The 12,169-nt window shown below is 44.1% G+C and overlaps 1 protein-coding gene across 2 annotated transcripts in view; it reads right to left on the bottom strand.

Annotated features, from left to right (window-relative positions):
- The window catches only part of LOXL1 (lysyl oxidase like 1), a 251,136-nt gene that overhangs the window by 141,995 nt on the left and 96,972 nt on the right, over positions 1-12,169 (bottom strand). The gene's annotated exons all lie outside the window — the stretch shown is intronic.

Below are 12,169 nucleotides of genomic sequence, written 5' to 3'. Positions count from 1 at the left end.
TACCGAATGCACATATCCAAACACTTCAAAGACTTCCACTGGCTCCCAGTCCACAAACGTTCCCTTTTTAACCCCCCACCCCACACACAGCTATAAAGCACTACAGAACCAAACCCAGCATACCTTAACAACTGCAACGTCGTCCACAACCTAGCAAGATACCTTTGTTCGACCAGCCTGATCCTCACCCACATCTCATGCATCTGTCAGGCCACAGCAGTCGAGTACTCTCCCCCAAAGCCTCAAATGAACTTTCCTTTCACATCACAGCTGTTAGCCCCATTCTTCATTTCCGGGAGAAACTCAAAACCTGGCATTGCTGTTTGGTCCTTAGACAGACTGTTCACCTCCTTCAGACGCCCCGGAATACGTTAATGGGTGGTATGCGTGCCCAACAAATTGAAATAACATAATATAATAAAACAAGAATCTGCTTAAAAGGGTTGCCTCATATACTAAATGACAGTAATAATCACACAATCACACAAAGAGTATGATTATAAAGTGCGAGTAAACATGTCAGATTCAGTAAATGGAAAGCAAGGCTCCCTGGTGCAAAGACATTGCGATAGAATGCATCCGGTTTCTCTAAATTCTCTGTCTGGAGGTGCATAAGGCATGACGCTCTGACCCAATTTGCAGGAAGATGCTTGCACTACCAGGCTCTGAGAAAAAGGTTGATAAAAAATAAAACAAAGGGTCTATTGATGCTGCTCTTTATTTCCTACAGATAGCCCTCAGTACCAAAGGAGCTGATTGCAGTTTGTCCAACACATCATGCACCCGATCCATTAAGGTCTTGCTAAATGACAATATTCCATGGGCAAGTAATTTGCCAAGCAACATCGCTGTAAAGCAATAAATCTTTGGTTCTACTAAATGTAAAAAATTGCCAGAGTCTACACTACCTTTTTAATACCTGCAGCATAATGCAATTACTCAGGAGTAACAGACCATTCTGAGGTCAAAAAAATTCCCTCTGATGTGTCTGGACCAGTAGTTCTTAGCCTGTGGTCCGGGAACCCTTGGGGGTCCGCGATGCCTACTCAAGGTGTCTATGACTGCTTAGAAAATGGAATAATATTAACAGATTAATAACGAGTAGATAAATAAAGAACAAAAACTGACATTTATTAAAAGTTCTGTAAAGCTGAAGGAATTTGAAAGCGAATGCCAAAAATGTAGTATCCTCAGATTGATTTGTGGGAGCAGTGCAAGTCTCATAAAACAGATTGTAGTATGTACAATCAGTATCATCAATAGAATTTACAAAAAGTCCAACCTTCCCATTAAAATCAACATTCTGATTTTTTTAATATTTGTTCATGAATTAAATTAAATATTTCATCATGTGTGCAATTGTTTGATACTTGCTTGTTTCAATATAGTCTATTGCTTTGTGGTTCAAATCCTCAAAAATTCTTTGGGCAGGGTCCCTAGTTTCCAGTAATGACTTAATTTGAATCAGTGTGGATCAATATGTTTCGGTAATGATTACATGGGGGTCCACGAAGTCAAAAGGTTTAGAACCACTGGCATGTAGCAGTTCTCACTGTCTTCAGGAGGCAAGAGACCGGCAGTTTTAGAGCCCTCATCATTATCATCAGTGTGACCTGAAGGGTGAGGGAACTATCTTGCGTCTAAATCAAAATCAAACAAGCCCTGAAAACTTGACAAATTCTCCTGTGAGGTTATTTTAGGACTATGCAGCCCTTTTCCTTTAAGTAATGTTCTGTTTTAGTTGCAGCTGTATACAGAATCTTTCGAGTTAAAGATTCTGGCTGTGAAATAGCAATCAGTGTCTACAGTGACACAGACAGCATTGGCTTGCGCTTCATAGCGGTCTTAACAGTATGTGTCAGTCTTGACCTTGGCAAAAGCAGCCGAATGTGAGCAAACATAAGTCTGAAACCAAGTCAAGACTGAAATCACCAACGTCGATAGAGGATAGAGGAACTACCAACAACAACTTAGCATCCAATCTGGTGGCTGGAAGAGATGCCTCAGAGAGTGCAGTCTCAAAATCTTCAACATGTCTTGCTTTAAAACCTGCATTTGGCAAGCAGCAGCACATGCTGGAGGGGGATTCACCTGAAGTATAGACTAAAGAACAGGAATCTTATACTTTTTTCTATAGCATGGAGATAACCTTTTTAACTTCTTGTGTTAGGTAAAGTAGTACAGGAACCAATTAGGAGGCAACCTTGACTTGCTTAATTCCAAACCATGTATTTCTTGGCCTTCCACTCACAGATAACCTTGTGGTTCATGGGTGTGAAGATAGCATCTTGATGTATTGTGTCAACGACCTAGGCAGCACAAGAATGTATGTATGTATGTATGTGTAGGTTGTATGACAGATCCATACATGCATTTATAAAAGAATATGCCTTTGCACCGCATGCGATTACCACACATAGGCCTTTACAACGTTGACTTTAGAACGCAAATTTATTTATTTAGCAGGTAAGTATTATGCCTTTATATATATATATGTGTATGTGTGTCTTTTTGTTGGGAATATATATGAGTGTGTGTGTGTGTGTGTGTGTGTGTGTATATTTGGAGGCATTATAGTTACCAGTGAAATACTTACATTTTCATTGAATAAACATGTGAGATAAAGGCATATGCGTTTAGAAAAATGAATATGTATATTTATATGCATTTTTATACACATGCATATATGTATGTATGTGTTTATATATTTTACATATATCTACATTTATTTAAAATACATATTTTTTTAATTAGACATGTCTGTTTATATATATATTCTCTTTTAACAACCCCCAACCCTTACCCCAAACCCTAAAAATTCCCTTACCACCCAAAATCCCAAACTCATCCTAAAACCTAAAAAATCCCTTACCATCAAAAAACCCAAAGCCACCTTATACCTTAAAAACCCTGTTGCCACCGTAAAACCTACACCCAGCCTAATACCTAAAAATACCCTTGCCACCCAAAAAACCATACCCACTCTAAACCCTAAACATTTCCTTGGCAGTCAAAATCCCATACTCGCCATAAACCCTAAAAGTCCCCTTGCCACCCAAAAACCCACACCCACCATGAACCTTAAAAATACCCTTGCCACAGTAAAACCTACACCCACCCTAAAGCCCAAAAATACCCTTGCCACCCAGAAATCTATACCCACCCAAAACCCTAAAAATTTCTTTGGCAGTCAAAATCCCACATGCACCATGAACCTTAAAAATACCCTTGTCACCCAAAAACCCACACCCAAGGTTTCAGGGACGTTATAGCTAGTTGGACATTTCACTAATACAAAACCAGAGAAATTTGGCTGTTATAGTTAGTTGTGCTAACTATAACTCGCGCACCCGCAATGCACTGCTGATGACGTCACATATTACATCATTCATGACACGGTCAGTGACATCACTGATGACATCATCCAGTGACTGTGTGTTTCTGTAAAGTTTAAATATGTTATATATATGCCAAGGTGTATTGTAGTATGAGTGGGTGTATGAGTGTCTGAATAGATGATTTAGTAGGTGCATGACTGACTGTATAAATGAATGATTAAACATGTCTTTCTGTATGCATGGGTTAGTGTGCATGGGTTAGTAAGTAAACTGTGTAAATGTAAGTATCAGTCTGTCAGTTGGTGTGTTAGCAGCTACATGGGTTGGTGAGTAGCTACATCAGTGTCTATATGGGTTACTGAGTGGTTGTCTGAGTATTTGTATGGGTGCCTTAGTGTCTGTGTGGGTGGGTGGGGGATGTGTGACTGTGCATAGATCTGTGAGTGGGTAATTCACTGGGTGTATGGGTTCAAGAGTGCATCTATGAAGGGATGTATGGGTGGGTGAGTGTGTGTGTTTATGGGTGTGTTGGTAAGAATGGATGTCTCAGTGGTACATGTGTGAGTAACTACATATGTGAAAGGCAGTGTATGTGAGTGTTGGAGTATATAAATCACTATATGTGAGAGTGAGTGATTGTGAGAGTGGCTGCTTGTATTAGTGATTGTATAAGAGAGTATGTATGTGCTAGTATCTGTATGAATAAGTGAGATGGTGTGTGTATAACTGTATAGGTGAGTACAAGGGAGTGTGAATGATTATTTGCATTATTGACTAGGTGTGTCAGTAACTCTATGGATGAGTGGCGATGTCTGACTGTCTGTATAGGTGTATGAGTGCAAATGATAGTGCTGTATTGATGAGTGATTGCATGCATGAGTGACTGTATGGGTGAATGAGTGGATTAGTGTGTAGACCTAGGAACTAGTGAGTGGGTAGATAGTAACTGGTATTGGTGTGTCTATGGTTTCTAAAATTGTAGTCTGTATTTTAGAGCGGGTGTATCAAAGGTTATATTAGGGTGTGTGGAGGTGCATCAGATTATCATGTGGATGATGTAATCAGTGATGCCATTTGATATGTCACCTGTGATGTAATCAGTGATGTCACTGACCATGTCAAGAATGATGTAATATGTGACGTCATCAGCAGTTGATTGCGTGGGCGCGAGATATAATTAGCTCAACTAACTATAATGGCCGAATTTCTCTGGTTTTGTACAAGCGAAATGTCCAACTAACTACAACTTGCCTGAAACCTATGTTTTTTTCAGTGAATTTCTATGGTTTTTTAAATGTTAATTTCTAACTATAACATCCCTGAAACCTATGTTTTTTTCAAGGAATTTCAGAGGATTTTTAAATCATATTTTCTAACTATAACGTCCCTAAAACCTATGATTTTTTCAGTGAATTTTAAAGGTTTTTTAAATGTTAATTTCTAACTATGCCTACAGAGGTAGGACATGTGAAGAAAGAGGAGGAAAGGCGCAGAAAGAAGCAAGAGAAATGCAGAAAGAGGCAACAGAAGTCCAGAAAGACGAAGAATAGTGCAGAAAGAAGCAAGAGATATGCAGAAAGAACCAACAGAGATGCAGAAAAAACCCTTGTTGCAAAGTCATCCTGTGTTCCCAACTTCTAACTGACTGGAGCTGGTGGTAACTGACTCTGACTAACCAGGCCCAGAGCCAGTGCTATGCTGAAAGACACTTAGAATACTGTGAAAACACCTACATACACTTGGGTACGCTATTGGTTGGGGTACCCCTGTTATTGGCATGACCTCCACAGTAAGGCCCTAGTACATAATAGGGAAGGGGTATTAAAACTACCTCTAACGCAGGAAAGGTGCAGAAACAGGGAACAGGGGTGCAGAAAGAGGTAAGAGATCTGCAGAAAAAAAGCAACAGGGGTGCTGAAAAGGCGAGAGAGGAGCAGAAAGAGGCAAGAGATCTGCACAAAAAAATCAACAGAGGTGCTGAAAGAGGCAAGTGAGGTACAGAAATAAACAAGAGAGGTGCAGAAAGAAGCAATAGAAGTGCAGAAAGAAGCCAAAAGATCAATTGAGGAAGTGTAGAGGAGATGATAGAATCACCCTCCTGAGCTGGACTTGTAAACAATGGGATTCTATCAATGTGAGGGAAACAGGGAACCGGGGTGCAGAAAGAGGTAAGAGATCTGCAGAAAAAAAGCAACAGAGGTGCTGAAAAGGCAAGAGAGGTGCAGAAAGAGGCAAGAGATCTGCACAAAAAAATCAACAGAGGTGCTGAAAGAGGCAAGTGAGGTGCAGAAAGAAGCAAGAGAGGTGCAGAAAGAAGCAATAGAAGTGCAGAAAGAAGCCAAAAGATCAATTGAGGAAGTGTAGAGGAGATGATAGAATCACCCTCCTGAGCTGGACTTGTAAACAATGGGATTCTATCAATGTGAGTGAAACAGGGAACAGGGGTGCAGAAAGAGGTAAGAGATCTGCAGAAAAAAGCAACAGAGGTGCTGAAAAGGCAAGAGAGGTGCAGAAAGAGGCAAAAGATCTGCACAAAAAAATCAACAGAGGTGCTGAAAGAGGCAAGTGAGGTGCAGAAAGAAGCAAGAGAGGTGCAGAAAAAAGCAATAGAAGTGCAGAAAGAAGCCAAAAGATCAATTGAGGAAGTGTAGAGGAGATGATAGAATCACCTTCCTGAGCTGGACTTATAAACAATGGGATTCTATCAATGTGAGTGGTGCCTAATTTTATATGATTTTGTATATTTCTCTAAACTCGTGAATACACTGCAATGTGAAAGTTAGGCCTCTCTGCGGGTGACAGAATGAGGGCACTGTGTGTTTTTAAAATACCCCTCACACACTATGAATCCCATAGTGTCATTCTCCCATCATTAGGGTCTTCCCGTCCCTCTACAGGGCGGGGAGTACTTCGACCTACGAGTGACGCGGGAGCACTTATATTTTTGACAATAGGCTATGTGATGTGATGAGGATAGTGATATGTGTTAGGGAGTGTAGGGACCTACTTACGTGAATGGTAGTGTAAAAAAGGGTTAAAAATTCCCTGGCTAGTCGAAAAAATTAACTTTAATGGTTTTGCAAGCTGGGAACATTAAAAAGGGGTTAGTAAGTAGAATTACAAGTGTGGTCTACTTTGTCGACATGACATGTTTCATAGGCAGACCCCTCCTGCCTACTCATCAGGACCTCTGTTGATCCCTACAAAAATACTCAATTCTAAACTAAATGTTAAATGCCTATGGTCCTAAAACTTAACAGCAAAAATCGGCTGCTAGGTTTAGCCTCGGGGCTTGACTTGGCCCTTAGTGAGGCATTATCATGAAAAATGACCTAATATGGTCTATTTGAAGCGTGGTGATAGGGCCTCATGAGCCTGCGTCTTAGGGTGATTAGTTGACTGGTTAGTGACCGCATGCCTAATATGGCTTTATTCCATACCCTTCAGCTGCTCCGTATATTTTTTACACTACCATTCACGTAAATAGGTCCCTACACTCCCTAACACATATCACTATCCTCATCACATCACATAGCCTATTGTCAAAAATATAAGTGCTCCCGCGTCACTCGTAGGTCGAAGCAAGCCCCGCCCCGTAGAGGGACGGGAAGACCCCAATGATGGGAGAATGACTCTATGGATTCATAGTGTGTGAGGGGTATTTTAAAAACACACAGTGCCCTCATTCTGCCACCTGCAGAGAGGCCTAACTTTCACATTGCAGTGTATTCACGAGTTTAGAGAAATATACAAAATCATATAAAATTAGTCACCACTCACATTGATAGAATCCCATTGTTTACAAGTGCATAAAGAAGCAACAGGGGTACAGAAAGAGGCAGGAGGGGTGGATAAAGAGGTAAGAGAAGTGCAGAAAGAACCAAGAGAAGTGCAGAAAGAAGCAACAGGGGTGCAGAAGGAGGCACGAGGGGTGCAGAAAGAATGAAGAGAAGTGCAGAAAGAAGCAACAGAGGTACTGAAAGGGGCACGAAGGGTGCAGAAAAAGGCAAGAGAAGTGCAGAAAGAAACAAGAGGTACAGAAAGAGGGAAGAGAGGTGTAGAACGAGGCAAGAGGGTTGGACAAATAGGGAAGAGGGGTGCAGAAAGAGGCAGGAGAGATACAGAAAGAAGCAACAGAGGTGCCGAAAGAGGCAAGAGACATGCAGAAAGAAGCAAGTGAAGTGCAGAAAGAGGTGACAGAGGTTCAGAAACAAGCAAGAGAATTGCTGAAGGAAGCAACAGAGGTTTAGAAAGAAGCAAAAGAAGTACAAAAAGACGCAGGAACGGTGTAGAAAGAGGTAGGATGGGTACAGAAAGAGGCAAGAGAGGCACAGAAAGAGGAAGGAGGGGTGCAAAAAGAAGGAAGAGAAGTGCAGAAACAGGCAGGATAATTGCTGAAAGAAGTAACAGAGTAGTAGAAAGAAGCAAGAGAAGTGCAGAAAGAGACAAGTGAGGTACAGAAAGAAGCAAGAGCAGTGCAGACAGAACCAACAGAGGTGCAAAAAGAGGCAAGAGGGTTGCAGGAAAAGGTATGAGGAGTGCACAAAGAGGCAAGAGAAGTACAGAAAGAGGCGTAGGGGTGCAGAAAGAAAGAAGAAAAGTGCAGAAAGAGGCAAAAGAATTGTTGAAAGACGTAACAGAGGCATAGAAAGAACCAAGAGAACTGCAGTAAGAGGCAACTGAGGTGCAGAAAAAAGCAAGAGCAGTGCAGGAAAAAACAACAGAGATGCTGAAAGAGGCGCGAAGGGTGCTGAGAGAGCAAGAGAAGTGGAGAAAGAGGTAAGAGGTAAGAGAGGTAAAGAAAGAGGCAAGAGATGTGCAGAAACAGACAGGAAAGGTGCAAAAACAGGGACCAGGGGTGCAGAAAGAGACAAGAGAGGTGCAGAAAGAGAAATGAGGGGTGCAAAAAGGGGAAGAGATCTGCAGAAAAAAGCAAGAGAGGTGCAGAAAGAGGCAACTGAGGTGCAGAAAAAAGCAAGAGCAGTGCAGGAAAAAACAACAGAGGTGCAGAAAGAGGCGCGAAGGGTGCTGAGAGAGCAAGAGAAGTGGAGAAAGAGGTAAGATGTAAGAGATGTAAAGAAAGAGGCAAGAAATGTGCAGAAACAGACAAGAAAGGTGCATAAACAGGGACCAGGGGTGCTGAAAGAGGCAAGTGATGTGCAGAAAGAAGCAACAGAGGTGCAGAAAGAAGAAATAGAAGTGCATGAAGAAGCAACAGAGGTGCAGAAAGAGGCAAGAGGGGTGCAGAAAGAGAAGAGAGAAGTGCAGAAAGAAGCAAAAGAGGTGCTCAAAGAGGCAAGAGAGATGCAGAAAAAGGCAATAAAAGTACAGAAAGAGGTAACAGAGGTGCAGAAAGAGGCAAAAAGGGTGCAGAACGAGAAGAGCGAAGTGCAGAAAGAAGCAAAAGAGGTGCTCAAAGAAGCAAGAGAGATGGAGAAAGCGCCAAAAGAAGTGCAGAAAGAAGCAACATAGGTGCAGAAGAAGGCACGAGGGGTGCAGAAAGAAGAAACAGAAGTGCAGAGGTGCTGAAAGAGGCATAAAGGGTGCAGAAAGAAGCAACATAGATACAGAAAGAGGCAAGAGTGGGGCAGAAAAACTGAAGAGGGTTGTAGAAAGAGGCAAGAGAGTAGCACAAATAGGGAAGAGCGGGCAGAAAGAGGCAGGAGGGGTGCAGAAAGAAGCAACAGAGGGGAGCCTCTTCGAAACTCTCTGGAACCTCTGTGGAACCACTGTGACCCTTACCTGTTGCCTGGTATCCACGTTTGTCCCGCTGCTGGTCCTGCTGTGTCCGCCCGCCTCCCGCTGCTACACACTTGTTTCATCTTGGTGTGGCTGCTGTGTGGAGGGGGGGTCTGCGGCACCTGGAGGAACTCCATCTCCCACCAGTCAGTGCGGCCGGAAGCTGATATCCGGTAAGCGCGCCAGGAGGCGCTTAAATTGCGGTTTCACTCCCAGCGTCGTGGGAGCACGCTGGAGCATCCCAGGAGAAGCCCGGGGCAAGGGCGGGCCGTCTGGGGCCGTCCGGGGACGTAAGAGGACGGGCCGGGCCATACCACTGACATTTATATCTGAATGCCGGTCTGTAGGGAAGAGGTATCATCCAAACAGAAGGCTCTTCATAGGTGAAATAAATATCGTGGACGCTATTGTTATAGATACCCAAATGAGCTCTGCTAGCATCAAATCGTTTTAACAGTCTTGGGGATTATTATATCTTTTGTGAACATTGGGTAAGGCATGGGCAAGCGTAAATCTATGGAAGGAGGAGGGGGGCCGATTGAGTCGGTCAAGCGACCAAAGCCGAGTAAAAGAAAAAAATCAAAGGGAGCACCAAAACACTCAGCCATGAATTGTGTTATAGATAGGATTGACTCGATCGTTGATGAATGCCAAGAAATTCTGACTGACGAAACGGGGGCCCTTGGGATGTTGGACTCTGCCATTGAGGTTGGTGTAAATGCTGGTCAAGAGGCAACAGGCCCCTCTATTACGATCCCAGATATGTTCAGAGCACAGTCTAAATCCTCTGTGTTCAAATTGCCGTACCCAGTAACAAAAAGGCCTCCCGGGGGGGTGAGGGGGGGAGGGGGACAAAAGCCCTGGTCAACATGGACAAACTCCTGCCCAAATTGTAATTGACAACGACTCTATACCATGTTCTAATAGATTTACGGTTTTAGCAGACATACAGCATGAGGGGCAAAATGTAATCTCTAGTCACCTAGTTAACACTATCCAAAATATTAAAACAGGAACCGATGGTGATCTTACAAGTGCTATTGACAGCTTAAGAACCTTCAACGACTTAGTCAAATTAGTCTCATTATTGAGAGACGAGATTGAGGCCATGAAAATATTAATTGTTAATTTAATCTCGGTAATAAAACCTGCCCCGGCTAATCCCTGGGTCCAATCTGGGGTTACTCAAAAGAAAGTTACTGCTTACCCAACTAAAGGAATTTGTACACCTCTAGATAAATGTGAACTCTCGGGTAACAAAGCACCCCACACTCGCCTCATTGATGGAGGTGCAAAAAGTTCATCGAGCACTACTAAAGTTACCACTAGTAGGGTACAAGGTTCCTCAACGTCAAATAGGATAGAAAATCAATGCAGGCTTAGTGAACAGAGGACATAGAGAAATCCTAGTGGGGGCAGCAGATTATCGGGGTCGTCCCAACAAAAGGTAACAGGATCAATTGTTGGGGCACCGCAGAGTAATATTTTTAAACATCAAATCCAGGGGATATCAACCCGTAGTTTAGAGCCCAGTAGGGCAGAGGCACATATGATGGGTAATTTTACTACAAATAAAATATGCATGACTAATGTTCCAAGGCAAGACAAGAGGGCTAACTGTCTCAGGGAAGGGGTAGACTCTCTGACGAACAAAGCCATACACTGGCTGCGCTACGTCCGAGGTTGTAGATCAGTCATAAGAGACGATATAGTAAAAGCTAGGAGACTGAGCCACCCTGGGGAACCCACAATGTCATTGAACTTTGAACTAGTGGAGAAGTGTGGCTCACTGGTTAGAGCAGGCAGACCCTGAAGCAGAGGTCAGACCCGGGACCAGGGTTCAATTCCCGACGAGGCAGGGTCTTGAGCTCAAATGTCCACGGACTCTGTTGGACCCGGCCCGTTGGGCAGGTTCACCCCTAGACTTTTTGCTTTTTCCTAGCCTGTTTATGGAACCTGGTGTTGGTGATTTTAGGCCTCTGCGCACTTTTTCACTGTGGTACAGTGTAAAGTGCTTGAGCTCTCTGTGAATGAGTGGTGAGTGACCTGCCCTCCCATAGGAATGAATGGGGAATATGTATGCCCATGGTAGTTCCTGATGTGTGGGGAGTGCAGGGGCGAGTTTGGTATGTGTGAACTCGTGAGAATGAATGCTGCAAAATGATGTATGCAGCATGACTGTGTCTAGTCTAGAAGTACTACTTTTGGAAGTTGGCATATTTGTGTAAGTTGGTGCTGGCGTGTGATTGGCTGGTGAGCCTGGCCCAGAGTGCCTGGGACTACTTCTGGATTGACTGTCTGGTTTGAGGATGACAGGGGCTAGAGAGCCCAGGAGGTTGTCTGAAGTCAGCCCATGGCTGAAAGGCAGCATCTGCTGCCAGGGACATGGGAGGAGATGGCACCTGATAGTGAAGGGCTGTGCCTGCCTAACTACAAAGCTGGCTCCACCTCCCGCTGGGCGACTGACACCTCTGTCCCTGATACTGAAGGGGACTTCCCTCTAAACCAGTCTAGCTGGTTCTCACACTGCCTGCTTCAAAGGACTTCAAAGGCTTTTCTGTGTATAAGAAGGGGCTGTGTCCCCTTCCAAAATGTTTTTGTTTCTGACTTGAATCTGCCAGGGGCATGCTGCTGCTGGGGCTCAGGGGAATCCCTGGGCCCTGCCCAGCTCCTGGACCTCTGATGGACATTCCTGGACTCCTGGGGGACCCCTCTGCCTTGCTGGGCTGTGGGGGGGACTTTGCTTGCCCCCTTGGAATCTCTAGGACCGTGTTGCAGCATGGAGGAGCTGCATTTGCCTGCAGGAAGCGCTGTGCTTCCTCCTGAGCGCCTCGGAGCGCTCTGCCTGATTTCTAGCGCTGTAGAGCGCTTTATTTGGATCATAGCGCTGTGGGCCGTCATTTAGCGCTGGGAGCGCTTTATTTACATGGCGAGAGCCCACCTCGCTTAGTGTGATTTTAATTGGCCGGTGCCACCCGGCATTGTCACCGCGGCGTTGCCGCCACCTTTATCTTTTAAAAATTACGTTCCGCGAGGGAGCCCACTCCTCGGGAAAATCTCGGCCCGCCTGCCTGTCTGAAAACGGGCCGCCG

The sequence above is a fragment of the Lissotriton vulgaris genome, chromosome 2_2, assembly GCF_964263255.1.
Source record: "Lissotriton vulgaris chromosome 2_2, aLisVul1.2, whole genome shotgun sequence".
Taxonomy (NCBI): domain Eukaryota; kingdom Metazoa; phylum Chordata; class Amphibia; order Caudata; family Salamandridae; genus Lissotriton; species Lissotriton vulgaris.
Note: the sequence above shows the minus strand (reverse complement) of the source record. Positions and strands in the feature narration are given on the sequence as shown.